This window comes from Xyrauchen texanus, chromosome 23, assembly GCF_025860055.1.
Source record: "Xyrauchen texanus isolate HMW12.3.18 chromosome 23, RBS_HiC_50CHRs, whole genome shotgun sequence".
In the NCBI taxonomy this organism is placed as follows: Eukaryota; Metazoa; Chordata; class Actinopteri; order Cypriniformes; family Catostomidae; genus Xyrauchen; species Xyrauchen texanus.
This window is the reverse complement of record NC_068298.1, coordinates 30,779,186-30,796,592: the sequence shown is the minus strand read 5'-3', so window position 1 is coordinate 30,796,592 and position 17,407 is coordinate 30,779,186. Positions and strand designations below refer to the sequence as shown.

The following is a 17,407-nucleotide window of genomic DNA, read 5'->3' as shown; positions in this document are numbered from 1 at the left end:
ATCATTGTTGAAGAAAGAATAAGAAAGCTATAGGAACATGTATAGACCATTTCAAGGATGTAAACAATAACCAAGGAATTAGAATGCTACTGATCCTGAAAGATTTCCTATCAAACGTTTACCTGAAGTTACTTTTTTACTTGTGTTGTTGATACTGAGCATATCAACGTGAGAAAGGCGATGAAATTGTGTCGTAGTTTAGATGCTCACAATTATTTCCTCAGAGGAGAGAGCAAATATAATGGATTGCTCCAAGTATTATCAATGAAGCCATTCAATAAAGCTGTCTGCGTGACCTGCGGAAATGGTAAGGATTTATTTTTTGTTTGTGCTCCTAATTTGTAAGTTGTTTTGGATAAAAATGTCTACTTAATGACTAAATGGAATAGTAAATTACTTGCGCAGCTTCATTCATTTTGGGAGCGATCTATAGTCACTTTTAGAGGTCTTTTATCAAACTTACAATTAGTTGGCAAAAATGTAGTTTGCCAACCAGAGATTAGATGTGTGCTGCTACAAAACCTACAGTTGTTAAAGCATGTATCCTGTTGTCTAGCTTCACTGCAGCGTTTAATGCCTACATTTCTGATAGCTTTTTCTGAAATCTAAACACTTTAATTTCAGTTAGTTCCAGTCATCCAGGGAGCAACCAACTACTAAACAACGTGGTCCAAATTTCAACAATGAAATTTTATGACATAAAGTTAATATTACTAACATTCATCATGTTAAAGTCACTATTAATTAATAGCATCCTGCTGTTGTTTTGAATACGTTTCACAACTAGCAGGGAATGTTCAAAAACAGACAAAGGCATCACTTCCTTAAACCATCAAATGTTTATTAAAATGGTCTATGGCAGTGAAAACACCAACAATACATATCTTTTTATTTAAACATAGAAAAACAGTAGCTTTTAGTTTTTGTAATACTACTAATACTACTACTAATAAAAAAAGTTATGACACAAAATGAGATTAAGTTATATCTGCATTATTTATAGGTTAGTAATCTAATGTAAGCAGTTTTGTGACATTGAACATGCCAATTGCTTTGAACAAAAGTTTAGATTTCCATGCTTCCACAAAAGGTGCTCTTTGGAACATTTTCGAATAACATGGATCATTGGGTTTTGCACAAATTTGTGAACTCCATGCCAACTTGAGTGCATTTAGTCAAGCAAAAGGGGCATTCAAATTGTAAGGTACAATGGGGCTAAACGCACCCCTTAAGGAAATTTTGCTTTTTTTTTCTGGTCACAAAATGTATCAACGTAAAATAAATAAATAAATGTTTTTTGTATATTTTTATGCAGTATTGTGCAAAAGTCTTAACATAAGATGTTTCACAAAAACATTTGACTTAAGTTATTAATTGACTTAATGGTTATTTATATCTTCAGCTTTAGAGTGTCAATAGGTAATATAAATGTTACACTCCTAAACATTACCTGCAACAGATGTCATGGTCCTCACAAAGCCCCCCCCCCACTGAATATTGAGTCAGTTTGGCATTACATAAAGAGACAGAAGAACTGTGGCAAATTCTCCAAGAAGTTTGGAACATCCAATCTGCCAACAACCAAGAAAACTGTGTCCAGGTGTACCTAAGAAATTGGTGCTGTTTTAAAGGCAAAGGTGGTCACACTGAATATTGATTTAGATTTTTTATATTTACTGGACTTTGTATGACATTAAATCAATAAATGAAAACTATTTATGTTATTATTTTTGAAGACATCCTCACTATGCAACATTTTTCACAAGTGCCTAAAACTTTTGCACAGTACTGTTTAATAACAGTATATATATATATATATATATTAATAATATGTTATTATTATTATAATTATTTTTATTATTGAAAATTGTTGGAGCAATATAATTAATGTGAAAAGAAATAAAAAATTGTGTGAGGGAGTAAAAGGCCCCTGGGGGTTTAAAGTGATACCATGTATCAGTTGTTATAGTAAATAGTTATGTAAATAGTTATAGTGCGAAATTTGTCAATTAATGAAAATAATTTTGAGACAGCAAGATGCTTTTTTGTGAAACAAATTAAGATGATGCTTACTCAAAATAACTACATTTCCTGTTAATTTCAAACACATTTGGCATTTTATTACATCTCAAGTACTCTATAAACAAACTAATCTCTATTATGATTGGATGAGTCAATGTGAGCCCACTTTGAACATTTTTCATATCAAATTATTCACCCCAAAAACAATGTGTTTAATAAAGGCCTTTAGCCCTTACTACATGAGGGCTAAAGGCCCTTTTTTAAGTTTGATTTAATGACCTTAAGCAAAACTGAAAATGTTAAATAAGTATTTTGTCTCATGATTCCTATTTATTTCAGGGATTTTCATTAGCTAACTTAGCAACATATATATATATATATATATATAAAAAATAACAAAATTGCCTCAAAATCAACCTATATACATTACACGCAATGATCTCATGGATCAGGAAAAATAATTACCAGTACAAAGTGACAAACAGGTGTTTAGGAAAGTTGGTCTCAGACTTTTGGAACCCATTAGCAACTGAAAGAAAAAAAAAATGGTCAGGTAACCTATTTATTTGTACTTTTTGCTTATTAGCACAGTATAAATGCATAAATATATACAAGTGCCTGCTTAAACACTGCATCGCGAGGGAGAAGACAGAACACTGCACGCAAACTATGTTCATCTTTGTAAAGGACAATTCATTTAAACGATGATCACCGACAAAACGGCTGGCCGTATCCACTCGTCGGTTCCTCCAGTGGGGTTTCTGATTGGCTGATTGTATTATTGTATGTAAATCCGACCGGGGTTGCAGCCAGTGGGTGGAAGGCTCGCACTCGAGACCCGTAGCGCGAGGTGAAACTGCTTTGTGCGGAGCTGTCCACTCCAGTGGAGGTGCTGAAACGAGGATACCACGTCAACAGACAGCTGACATATTCAGAAAGGAATGCACAAACTGGGCTGCTAACTTCGTCAAAGGATTGCCACTCCGAGGACGTTGGTTTACCAAAAACGGGATTGGATTTACTTTGTATTATCAGTAAACATTGTTTCTCTAAAAGTAAAGCTCGTATTTTAAAACCTCACTCGGGGAATACCTTTCTGGATCACTTGTAATTGGACACGCAGGTAATTGTTTTTATCGTGTACCTATGATCTACATAGCTTGTTGTGATTTAATATCAAGCCTCAGGTCCATGGTGCAGCACGGATCAATTTAAGTGTTATTTTAAGCGCATGTACCATATAATTCTTGTGGACTTTGTATTGATATGCATTTCGTCAGAAAGAGATGCACAGTGCCACAGCAGTGCATTTCGAGTGTGCACTTTTATTCTCCAAATGAATAATTTAGCAATTTGTGCAGTGACATTCAGCATAACGGGCGCACGGTGGCAACTGACAAACGACCAGTAGCTATGTTTGATCGAGGGTGATGAAGTTAGGCGAGCTTTTTACACCCTGCGTTTTCGGGGACAAGTTCACTCCTCGGTCGAACAGATGTCACGTTAAAGGTGCAGCCATATTCCGAATGAACAAAGTAAACGTAATGCGAACGTAAGGCACTTTGGGCAAAGCTGCTTAATTTAGCCGTAGCGTATTTAGCAAGTTTTTTTTTATTTTTTTTTTTTAGTTATTTTTTTTGCACGCTAATCATTGAGTTATATCGTGCGCGCGCGGGGATTATCCACTTGTTTTCCTAAATCTGGTGCGTGTGAATGGCGGGAGTGATCGCTGGTAATTGACGTGGTTGGCTGGAGACAGTTGACAAATTGGTGTCTGTAGTGCAATTATAAGGAACATTGTAAGGGGTCCGCTCACACGGGACGCGTTCTTGCGTTCAAAAACAGCTAGACGGAGCGGAACAAAATCGATAGGACGCAGCTAGGGCGCATATAAACGCTGAAAACAGCAAGACCCAACGCAATGGCCAAAGTGTAGCTGGATATTAAGCAACAATTAAAAGGGTGCGTCCTGTGTTAACGGCCGTTACGCTGTGAACGTCTCGCGCGCATCATGGTATGATTTATTTCCAGCCATGTTCACGAGGACTGGCGTTTTATGGATTGTATTTTCGAAAGTGATGATTTCCAAAGCGAAACTTGATATTTTTGTGACCTTCAACCAATTAGGGACGTAGCAGTCATTTTAAAAGTGTGTGTGAGTGTGTGTGTGTGTGTGTGTGTGTGTGTGTGTGCGTGTGCGTGTGCGTGTGTTTGTGCGCGCGCGCGTGCGTTGCATTGACCCAACACTTACAGTGCAGTATTAATATGTTACAGTATATATTAATATATAAAATAAGTATGATATAAGTATTATATTAATATATACATATTATTTACTTTTAACATTTGTAGTATTTTAAAGATTCAAGTATTGCAAAAATAATTGTAAAATTTAGCAAAATTTGCTGCAATTAGAGCATCTTGTGGAGCACTTGCTTCTGTTTCATACATGAAAATAAAAAACTGAGCACAAACTGGTCATGAATAAATTATTCAATCAATTACAATAATGAAAATTGTGCATGTGCACAATTGTATTTTTTACTCTGTGCTTGAGCATTTTGGGTTTTAAATGTATTCAAGTGGCTCGAGTGTTTTGACAACTTTCACCAAAATTCGTTCAGATCCATTGATTCAGTGACCATTTCTGGTAATGCCATAAGGTGGCGACAAATGAGTGTCTGATGTGAAATTAGTTAGTCACTGAATCAATTATCAAAAATTGTAATCCTTAAAAATGTGTATGTCTACAGACCTACAAAGAGACTGTAGTAGAGGTTTTAACCATTATAAGAACAAAGCAAATCTATAATTTCCCTACAGTTTTTAAGCTGCTGAGCATGACTTTTATCAAAAGACAACAATAATAGTCTTATAATAAGAGTACATTTTCATGTATATAAAAGTGTGTCTACTTATCTATTCACTTCAGTAAAATGTGAAGAACACTGCAGATCTATCTTTTTCCCACAGTTTGTTGACTGCACACCAATATAGAGGTAAAAACAGGAGCTGATATTACAAATAGTTTTATATATTTTACACAGATCTAGTATTCTGCTTAAATTGGAAAAAACAACCGATCAAACTATTTCCTCACAAACATAATGTAAAAATCATAACTTAATGAAGACTCATGCGCTGATATAAAGTCCACTTACAACGTGTGCTTAAAAGAAGGATTGTCCTTTCTTTATATTTCACTTAATCCTGCCAATCAAGAACAATATGCTGATAAATAACTCTCATTTGTTTGTCCCTCATCTGTAGATTATTAAATTTGATCAACATCAATGCAATTAAAAAACATGAATAAATGAACTTTGATGAAATCATCTTTGTAGAAACGAATGGAGTCGTGTTGATCAGACTGTCTGACTGATGGCCTATTAGTAAGGGTTGTTTCAGCTCATGAAACTCACCTGTGATTGGCTGGATGGTCACTCAATCTGCACAAAGTATCAAAACGCAAAGAATACTGTTTAAAAATTCATCATATGGACTTGTATGGGTTTAGCTTGGAAAAGAGCAGGGGACAAAAAACACCTTTTGAAAGTGTGCAGGGGACGTGTCTCCCTCGTCCCCCGTGGCTGCTATGCCCTTGTAACCATCAATAGTTCTATCACTTCTCTTCATCGCACCGTTTTCTTTATCCTTTTGTTTTTGATATTATTATTATTTTCAGCAAATTTATCGCATCAATATTGGACAACAAAACAATTGCCTCAAGAGATAGTGCTTCAAAGTTGGTGCTGTGTTTGTTATTTTATTGAGAATGAATCCTAGTTTTCACAGTTTGTGTATGTGCAACATTATCAAGCTATTCTGTGGCAGGTTAGAAAGCTTTTTCAAGTTTAAATATTGTATGGGAATCTAAATTTGTAGGATACCTGTTAGTTTGGCTTTGTGAAGAATGATAATATTTTTCCTTTAAACTTTGCTTTTAAACACTGACATAGAACTTGCTCTTGTAAGCTTAGTTATTATCAAGCGCTTGTGTAATGTGTGGCTCCAGTTTATTCAAATAGAAGAGAAAGGTTTAAATGCTAAACATGACTCAAACCAGTAAAAGTAAAAAATTAAAATAAATAAATAATAATAATATAATATATATATATATATATATATATATATATATATATATATATATATATATATATATATATATATATATATATATATATACACACACACAAAAGAGTAAATGCACACTGAACCGAAAGATGGGTGGAAAAGCACATTACCCTCTGCCCAGTGTATGACTGATGAGGCTCATAGTTAATGTATGAGAACTCAGTGAGGGTCAGCTACTGTATCGATTTGCCCTGATGCACACCGAATTCTATATCAAATGTAAATAAGTGTAATCCTGGCACTTTATCTATAATGCCTAGTGACAAAGGATGCATTGAAGGCAAAGGCTCAACGGGGAACTCACACATAGCAGAAATTGAGAGAAACAACAAACAATTTCATCCCCACACAAAGACGGCCAATCACACACAATACACATACAGACGAAACAATGAAGCCTTGGATCTGAAAACGCAGAGAAAAGGCCATTAAAGATGCCCCCAGAGAACATGGCCCTCAAAAAGCTGCAAAACACTTAGTCAGAGACTAAGAGATAGAAAACTATTTGAGCAGATGGGAAAATGTAACAACATCCTTAGCACAAATACAAATAATAATAAAAAAAAAATATACAAAATCAATCTAATGTTCTAAAAGAGACAGCATCACACTTCCTCACTGTGCAGTACAACCTCACCCTTTCGCTCCATTTTTAGACTTTCACCCAGTAATCGTAAATATTTCAGCAGCAGGTGGAAGAGCTGGTGTAATGGTTTGGTGTGCATTGATGTGAGCAGCGCTGCTCACTGTGGAAATAAATGTAGGCACTGTTATGCAAGAGACTGGTTTAGCATACATGGTGGAAGAGGATCTGATCTGTCATGGTAACAGGAAACTACTTAACAGGGTTGCCAGTAGAATTGATCAACATGTTAAGGATTAATCATTTCTGTTGATTAGAAATCAAACCCATCTTTGTCCTATTAATAATCAATGTCCTCTTCATCATCGGCAACATTGTCAGTAACAGCCGTTGCATCTTCATCGTCATTATTGTTTTGTATACACAATAGCACTTGGAGATTTGCAGTTGTTTACTTTGCTGTAAGGCACTGAACACTAAAAATACACTAAAATAAGAGGGGCAATACAAACACCCTAATTGCATTCAATGTTTAATCTCCTCAAATGACTGTCTCGCCTGTGCAGCCTCACAGTGAACAAAATCACCCTGAGATGCACATTCAAATAAGCATATGCTCCTTAAGAACTTTATTCCTAGTCTCTGAGGATTTTCTACAGTATATATTATGTTCATCACAGACTTGAGTGAGTCCTACTGTTGCACTAATGAATCCTGATACAGCCCACAGATTGGACAGGTCAGTGCAATCCCCCATGACTAGCAAATAACACAGTTCAGCGGACATAGAGCTATCTCATAGACTCAGCTCACAAAAGGTTTCTCTGGCTTGCTGTCAGTATCCAACTACCTGGGTAGACATTTGGAGCATTGTTGTGATGTATCTTACTTCAATTAGAGTTTGAATTTTAATAGGAACTTCAAAAAAGTTTAACTAAGTGTAACATCTGATGGATTATTTAACATCAGGGAGATTGTGGTTGCTTTTACTTTATAATGAGCATCAGTTAAAGCCAATGTGAAATACGGTTCACAACCCATTTTACTTTTATCAACAATAAAAAAATGTAGGGCAAAACATGATTTTATCCATAAATAATTAATTAGATCATGAAAAGTATGTTCTGCATAACAGAATGGAGGTGGTTGGAGGGGAAGGGTTGAAAAAGTACAAGAGATTTCGTTTTTGTTTTTTGTCAGTTGATGTCAGTTGAAAAGGCAAGAGATTTTAGAGAAGAGCAAGGGATTGCATTTTGATAGAAGATTACAAAAACAAACATGAAACTTTTCTTGGAATAACATGCTGGATAATGACATGACACACATTTTTGTTTTTTTATTTATTCTGTCAGAATCTAATAAGTTATTAAACATTAAATTCACACAAAACAATTACTTGAATGATGAACATGAGTTCAATTCATATTCATGAGTTCAAAGCCATTTTGATATTTGTATTAGGCTTAAGTAAACATTTTTTTTTAGCTGTCCAGAGAAGGTAAAATCAACATACTAATAATAATAAATAAATTAATTAATGAATAAATTAATAAAGTCTTATTTAAAGCTAGGATTCCTAAATAAAGTAAAGGTTTGCATAATTAGATTTGTATTATTTCTTTCTTTAAAATAAGAAGAGCCCTTTAGACTGTGTTTTTCAGATTTAATATCAGAGTTTTGACAAATATATATGGAAGTTTTGTTCTGGGCAAATTAAGTAACCTAAGAAAAAAATTGGATATTCGTGACAACAATGAATATTTGTAAAAATAAATAAATAAAAAGTTTTACCTTATTTCTACAGTGTTTTGAATTTAGTAATTATATTGTGTACACTCGTGTATTCAAGTTTCAAGGGAATTATTTTAATACCCTTTACTTGATGGTTATTCCACTTCACACTTTTAAGGCATTAAATCATACATACTGTATACTGCATATATTAGGGCTGTGAATCGATTACAAAATGGGGAAACCAATGCACCAGCAGTTAGTTAAAGCGCCATCCCGAAGTGTCAATCGGAATTCTCTATCAATATCAGTATTTTTCATCAATTTAGTATTAATTAATACACACTTCATACCCATGGCCAGCTTCTCCAAGCCTTACACACACTCAACCTTTGCCCAAAAGTAAAATAAAAGTAGTCACGGATAATTAGACACATTTTTAGGTATTAATCTGCTGATTTCCAGTGAACGTTTTTAATTGTTGTATAAAATGGGCAGATTCAATTCATATCAAACTTTATTGGCAAGAGAAACTTAAGTGTACACCCCCAGGGGGGCCCATGCAAAGGTTTACATTTGACCCTTAATAGGATCAAGTACAACAGTTTACTTACTGACTTATATCACATAAAATAGAATGCAGATGTATTTACATGATAAATACATACATTTTTATCTTTAAAACACATTTTAACTTGTCATCTGATTCTGATCCCCATCCCCCCGCTGTTATTGTGAAAATGATTCACTCGAAACACCTGGCCAATCAGATGTGCGGAACACACACAATGTGCATTGTGCAAAGTGAGGACTGACTAGATGACTAGACTAGTCAAAATCCCTCACCAAAGGCTAAAATCGGGCACAAAAAAGAAATGCGAGCAAACAGAGCATGAAGCTCTGTTTCTCACCCAGCATGAAGCACTAGGTATGACAGGTGTAGCTGAACGTGGCAAAAACGAGGAGCTGGCGTAGACTAGCAAATATAAATGCAGCTAGCTAGCTTAACCTTTGTTAGCACGTTCACTTAACTAGATAAGATATGCCCTTATAAGAAGGGAGGGGTACCAAAACCCGATATTAAACGGGCCCCGGTGCTAAATTATTAAACACCGTAGTATTATAAGCTCCTACATTACGGTTCTTTTTAACAATTTGGTGTATTTTTAATCACGCTACTGCAGCCTCTCTATTCTGTTTCGGAGCTGCACACACACACACACACACACACACACACACACACTAGGGGTGACCAGATTCCAACCAACCAAATGTGGGACAAAGAGTAGCTATGTTAATGTGGGATACGTTACCAATGCTGAGAAGTCAACATTTTTTATATGACGTCTATCTAAATGAAAAAATAAACATCGCAATTTTCCCCGGCGCTATGTAGGCAGCAAAGACGGTGACAGGTCCACCTGCACTTGATGTGCTCAGTTTGATTGACATCAAACACAACCCCTTGATGACAGCCTTACCTGCTTTCTTCACAGCCATTGGATACAATTATTTTATTGACATTTTAGATTTGTTTCCAGTGAGATATTGAGTTTATATACCGTAGTGACTTTGCTGTTGTAAACATTACTGTTGCTACTCTAGAAACAACATTCTTTTTAAAAATTGTAAATTTGTATCAATTATTTAATAATTTATAATTATTTAAATTATTTAAAACAACCCGATAAGGAGTGTCGATCAGAGTAATAGTATTGATAACATCCTAACGATACCCATCCATACTTATAAGGCAATTATATCGCAACCTGTTGGAATTACTTAAGCTTGCAATTAGCTAATTTTTAGGCCTGAAGTTAGCAAGAAAATAATCAGACACTTCCTATGATATCACTCTCTGTCAGAAACTGATGGAGAGACGAGCATCCCCAACATGCAAGTCCATTGAGGACGAGACTGGCATCCCTAAACAGTGAGTGAGTGAGTAACTAAAGGATGGGTGGGTGGTGGTGGATGGTGCTGGAGTGGGTGTGGATGAGGGCAGTGCCATGGAAAGTAGGGTTGGCTATTTTTTTATTATTTTTTTTTTTTTTTTTATAAATAAAACGAAAATCATTAATGTACAAGTACTCCGCACAGTCCAAGTCTGTCACACTCCCAAACCCAAATTGGGGTGCCCAATTTGGAAAATGTTGTTCCCCTGTCCATAAATCCTGATGGTGGCCCTGTCCGCTCACGTGTTTATTATGCCCGGGACAAGCATTGCACGTAATGAATAAGGGCGCACTGTTTCACACGTTCTGTTTCTGTGCTTGGGTGTGCAGTTGAGTCGAGCATGCACCTCTTGAAAATATATAAATGCACATTTTTGTCAATAAAATTTTTGGAAAAACATTATCATATTTGTACAAAGGTGCCTGGGTCTCTCTCTCTCTCTCTCTCTCTCTCTCTCTCTCTCTCTCTGAAAAAAAACAGCATAGACACAAATATTACATTTCTAAGAGCAAATTTTTTATGTATTTCTTATTTTTATCATCTCGGACAGCCTAATTTTTTAACCCATGTGCTGATGAATGCATTTAGTAAATAGGATACATTTTGATTTCATGTTGACATTAAACTTCGACAAATCATTTGCAGACTTTTTAATCAAGAAATGTTTTCATGATCTGCTGAAATTCTTTTGTTAATTTCCATTGTCAGATCTACTTTTGTTTGGACTACAAGCTCTTTATATTCTCACTTAGGGAAACATTCCCTTCATATCCATTGAAGATTGCAATTCTGTATTTGTGTATTGATTTCTGCTTGATAGACCAGATTTTTATTTGACACTGCGTATTTACTGCAAGCAGGATTTTAGCATTGGGAGAAATTAATTTACCCTTATAACAACCTTTTTCATGTTGAATAGATTAAAGAACAAAGCCAAGCTTGGAAATGTGAGCTGAAGTCTCATAGGGAAATTGTCAGGGTATTTTTCAGATTGTCCAATGGTGTCCACAGGATAGACAATCCAAATTGGTGACCTGGCTGTCTGATCCTGCTGATGCACTGGGTGTGTTATCAGTGTGTGTTTGTGCCCACATTACTGAATGTGTGAGTTCTGGACCATGTCTGCACACAGACAAAAGACCAGCCTTTATGAAGTGGCATTGCCTGATTAGAGCTCTGGGTAATGAGGGTTCTGCTCTCTTGGATTTCTTATGCATATTATGTGTGTGTGTGTGGCTATGTTTCTCGCTGTGTATGTGTTTGGGAGAAACAGAGCCTCCGCATGACCACCCAGGCTACCACAGTGTCGCATTTTAATGTATACAGGTGCCAGCTTCTCATAATAGCATCTGTCCTGAGCCACAGATACAGCTCTAGAAACCATTGTATCTGTTGCATAACCAAACAGATGCCGGGGCCTGTCTATCCACTCTAATCTCACCTCTGCTGGCTGATATGCTTGCGTGTGCTTGCTACATTTGTATTCCAGATTACCAATGGAAAAAACCTAAGCAGCACAACATGGCACGACAAATTAAACAAAAAGCTCAGGAGGCTTCTTTGAGAATCACATTTTTTTAATTACTCCAACAAATTGCACAATTACTGTAATTACATCTGCTAAATCAAAAGGCAAGCATGGAATGTGAATGCTATATTTTGTTGAGATCTCCCATTTCTCATAAAGCTTTGCCCTCTATGGGCTAAGATAATTTGTTTCAGTGTAGGCTATAGGCATACCTACAAGTGAAAATCCTGACATTATTTACTCATCCTAATGTTACTCCAAACCCTTATTACTTTATATACTAATTTATTTAGCCATATTATGAAAGTGAATAGTGACTCTGAACTGTCAACCTCCAAAAAATACAAAAATATTTTATTGGCACCACTCAGCTCATCAATGATTATATTTGAGAGTGAATCAATTTTATGATTTAATTTTTGTGATTTAAATTTCAGTCTGCTCATTACACAGTTGATTGCATGGCTCTCTCTATATACATTTCTTCAATTTATTGTTTCCTTTTGTGTTCTTCTGAAGAAAGTAAGTCATACAGGTTTAAAGTGACATTAGGGTGAGTAAATAATGAAATAATTTTCAATTTTGGGTAGCCAAATTTATTCCTTTATTCCTCAGTTAAATGAAATAGCATTCGAGGTGTGAATTCAAGCTAGAGTGCTCCCTCAGGCACATTTACTTTATGACTGTTTGGTCCTGTTGTTTGGCCCTGCATCTTATTAGATTTTAAAGAGCCCGACCACACATGCTGGCAAAAACAACTACAGAACCATTAAGAGAAATCCTTATGCTGTTGCCCAGGGGACTACCTTCCATTCTAGGATGATTAGAATATTACTTTGCATTTTCGGCAAACCCATTTTAGTGGGTTGGGGAGACTGGTGAATAAGTCACTCAAGGTAGTAGGAGAACACCTCTGGAGTATCCAAAGAGTTATCCCAAAATGCCCATGGGTGTGGTTGCACATTAATCTGCTTTAAGTCCAGCCGAATGCTAACTCCGAAAGGGACACCATTTTTTAAATTAAAATGAGATGTGAGCCATGTGCTCTCTCCCTTCAACAATTCAGCACAGTTGTGATGACACAGTCAAGTCATTCGACTGAGGTTGATGGTTGAATTGCATCAATTCCAAATTTTATTTGAAGCTTGTTCATCCTCTTGGATATGTACTTCTTTGCTGGGTTTTGAGAAAGATTACCTCTAAAGAGTGATTTAGCCCTGAGCTCAATTTCCATGCAAAATGAAGGGATTTAAGCATTCAGTGCCTCCGCTCGGTGTTAGACTTTTTTGAGCAGAACGAGATAGGAAACAGGAAAGGTATTTAATATTATAGTGCAAGTCCAGACTTGAAAATGTTGGCACCTTTTTTTGTATTATCATGTAATGTTATGCTCTTGTTGTGCACATACACATGAACAAAATACTTCAATATTTGCTTTAAAACTTGGGTAAATGGTAAATTGGTGAAGTATTCTTAATTCATATTTTCAAATGCAAAATATTGTACATGTACAGTATATTTAACCCACCATAGATAAAGATGGATGCAAGCATAAACAGTTAAACATTCTCAACTTTTGACATTTCTTTATCTATGAAACTACAAATTACACAAAGTAGTTACAAAGAGACATGTAATACAAAGTCCCACAGCAATTCCACTTTTAGGATAACACTGCATAGGGAGAAATATCTGACTAGAAAAGATAACAACCACATGTTCAGAACAGCATTTATACAAGGCCTGTGTGATTGCAGTGCCTGTCAACTTGATTTTTATCTGACTGGTATTTGAAAAAATGCTTTGGTTTTAATGAGTCAAGGATATTCATGATCCCTGGATAAAGCTTACCCTCCTCAGGCTAATCTGGTTAAAGAACTAGAGCACGTGGTCAGTCCCACCCGGCTAGAAACAAGTCATGTGATCTTGAGATTTTCTGATAACATGATGACCTCTAGGTGCGACTGTCGGGTGTTTGCTACACCTGTGATCATATACATCAGATACAATTAGTGAAATATATATTGTAAGTGTGCAGTCTGTTGAATGAGAACAGAACATAAAAATGGAATATCAAAGACTTCAAAGGGAATATGTCAGCTATATATGAGACCCAAAATCTTTAACCACTTTGTCTCACCACCACAGAGGTGTTTTTTTAAAGTCACAGAGATAGAGAGACATGTTCTGCTGCTTCATGTTTCGCGTCATGCACATTACATTTTCTAGTTGTGGTGCCACCTCAAAGTAGTTGTATCTCTGCTTTGCAGCTTGATTAAAAAGAAAATAGTAGGAGCACTGTAGGTACACGTTCATAAACGCAATGATATTAGAGTCTTACGAGCTTCCACCTCTTAGTTACTCACTTGGAGGCCTTAAGTTGAAGAACCCTTGTTATTTTTGACTCATGACTGAGAGCATGCCTTGCACTTCAGCCTACTTTCTCTGGGTCTGTCTTTAATAATGTAAAGCCTCTTATCAAGATGTGCAAAACAGTGCAATAGCCACAAGGGCTTAATAACAAAATATAGAGATTGATAACATGCCAGCTTCTTCATGGATTTCCATGAACTGTCATAACTGTTTCTCTATATACTATAAATCTTTTAAAGCAATACGATATATGTGTGAAGATCAGACGGAAAATCATTTAACAATTCATGGAAAGGAGGAAGCTGGGGCCGGCTTGACAAAACATAGACATTTATTGTAGCACTTTTCAGCCACACACAATAAGGCTGCTTTTCAGCAGTACACAAAAGGTTTGCCTTTCAGCAACAACACACTGACAAGCAGACGCACACAGACAGCTTCTTGCATCTCTCTCTCCTGTCTGCCGCTGTTTCTTCTCCTTAAATACTTCCGCTGCCCCTCGCTGGAATGCGAGACTGGGTGCATGTCAAAGGTGGACCTTATGCAACACTTATCTTCCCAGCCTCGCTCTGCCCAGACTCCGCTCGTCCCCGCCCTGCTTGGCACAGTTGTTAAGTAAGAGATGATGTACATTCAGAAAGTTGTTATCACAAAATAAACCCAGACAGATTTGTCAGGACTTGTCTTGTATCACCCTGAAAGGGTATATTTGTATATATTGACTGGCTGACTGTACATTATTCCACTTTGTACATGATTACTTACAGTACAAAATAAACAATTAAATCAACATTAATATAATTTTTTGTTGAAATTGCATCATGATGTGAGAAGAAAGAGACTGTAGAGTCTCCAGAAACACTGAATTCCACCTCTGGTTTGTGTCAGAGTTTTGTAAGGTGTAACTTTGCGAAAATTAATATCTTGACTGCAAATGATCTCACTTATTACACGACTACTCACATTAGAAAAGATTGCAATGCCTGAATGACCAGTGAAATATCTCATTATCCCTAGATGTCCGTCAATGTTCAGAAATATCAGACCTGTCAATGCCACAATTGACCAATCATAATCAAGTGTTCCAGAGAGCCGTGTAATAATCACAGATAATCTTCCCCTTCAAAAAAGCTCTTACATCTCATTGGCGCTCACATTCAGATTACAAAATGGCACATCATTAATGACAGCAAATGGCATTGGTTCTCGCACGTGTCATAACTGAACGTGTTGTGCCATTTTAAATATGCAGAATGAGATTTGAGGACTGCAGCATAAGGGAAGATTTTCAGTGAATAATAATCAAGATTTTGGTCTGATCCTATTGTCATATTTGGCAGCATATTTCAATCAAAACAACAACAACAACAACAAAAGCTTATTCTCTTATGTGAATGCCCATATACTACTGTAAATACTGGTTCAGGGTATTGCACCTTGTTTCATTTTGTGATGTGACATTTAAACTCCTGACAGTGATTAAATTATATTGAAACAAAGCTGCAAAAGTATCATTTGTGTGACCTTTAGGACATACATGAGGTATACCAATATTGCAGGAAAATTCTGGCACATTTTCAGACACAATGACGTCTCTTCAAATGGTGAAATATAATTCAAGATTCCACTGACAGTTTACACAATGCCAGCACACGTCACATCAACACAAATGGCCAACATCTGTCACTGCCCACAGCCCAACAGTTTGACAGACTGCAAAATAAAGGCAAGAGTTTCACAGTGACAATCAAATTCTGGAAATTGTCCACTAACAAATCTGTCTCTCAAGCCATTCTCTACACATGGCATAAACAGTTGCATCTGACAAGTGATCAGGAAAATCTGGCACTGAAATTAGCTCAAAAAAACTTACCAGGCACTATGGCCAGGCAAATTCCATGATAAATTAATCATAAGTCTGATTAATAAGAAAAATTGCTCTGAAACCCCTCTTTTGCAAGATTTTTATTTTTATTAGTTGTTCAAATTCACACCAGCTGGTCAGTTCATCTTGATGTTCCAAAGACCATTTCAACATTTGCACAAAGGAAACCTACACACAAATATTTTCCCATCCCCAAACTGAGCAATTGTATTGTATATACAGTAAGAGCTAATTGAAAGTAACGTTATTGCTGTTGCTGTCAGCCATGAAATCCAGTAACCAGACCTTTGGGACTGCTACACAGACCTAAGCAAACAATGAAATAGGTCTAAAATTGATGTCTTGACTCTGATCTTTTCATGCTTTTGCTGCACTTTCATTTTAAAATTTTCATCCAAATATTCATAACCCAACCTTACATTTTGGAGGATCTATCACAAATCACAGTCAGAGCTGTAAATAAAAGCATGAAGAAAATGTGTTATTGAATGAATGTATAAATAAATAAATGTAAGAAATTATCCGAAAATCTAATGAACCTGGATCAGGTAGTCCTTACTAAGATAAGATGAACTAGGATGAGCTAGGAAAACGTTGTGTTGCCACCAGGACATGTGTAGTAGAGGCGGTTCTAGAAGGGGGGCCCAGGGGCCCCTGGCAGAAGCCTGCCCCCATCTTGTCTCTCTGCAAGAATGACATAAGAGCAATGTACTCATGCCAGTAACCAACAAGACAAGAGAATGCATGACAGTGCCAAAAAGGGTGCGGTTCACATAAACAAGGCAAGAATAATAAACAAGGATATCAGAGCTAAGCCACAAAGAAAACAAAACACAATCAACATAACTGGCTGAACTCTGACACAGACTAGCTAAAACGGATAATTATTTACAAAATATTGCATAAGTATTATATGAAAATAGTATATGAAATATTGATATATTTTGAGTTTAAATGAAATGAGCAAGTAATCTACTTCCCTGATGGAAAAAGGCATGTCAAAAAATAAATGTAATCTACAATGCTAGTTAAACGATCATAATAAAATCATGAAGATACACTAAATGAATCGCCACATACTAAAGCCATTCTACTAGCATGGTTGAGTATGGTTAGCTAACCATGCAGAAAATGGTTTATAATCATGCCATGCCAAACCGTGCTCAAGTGGAAATGCTACTGTAACCATTCCATA

The 17,407-nt window shown here is 36.2% G+C and overlaps 1 protein-coding gene across 2 annotated transcripts in view; it reads left to right on the top strand.

The window, feature by feature from the left end:
* Positions 1-2,872: 2,872 nt before the first annotated feature.
* LOC127617061 (follistatin-related protein 5-like) overlaps positions 2,873-17,407 on the top strand; it is a 244,191-nt gene continuing 229,656 nt past the window's right edge. For both annotated transcript variants that reach the window (XM_052088936.1, XM_052088935.1), the window contains exon 1: positions 2,873-3,145. The gene's annotated coding sequence lies outside the window, so the exon portion shown is untranslated. The remainder of the gene's footprint in view (positions 3,146-17,407) is intronic.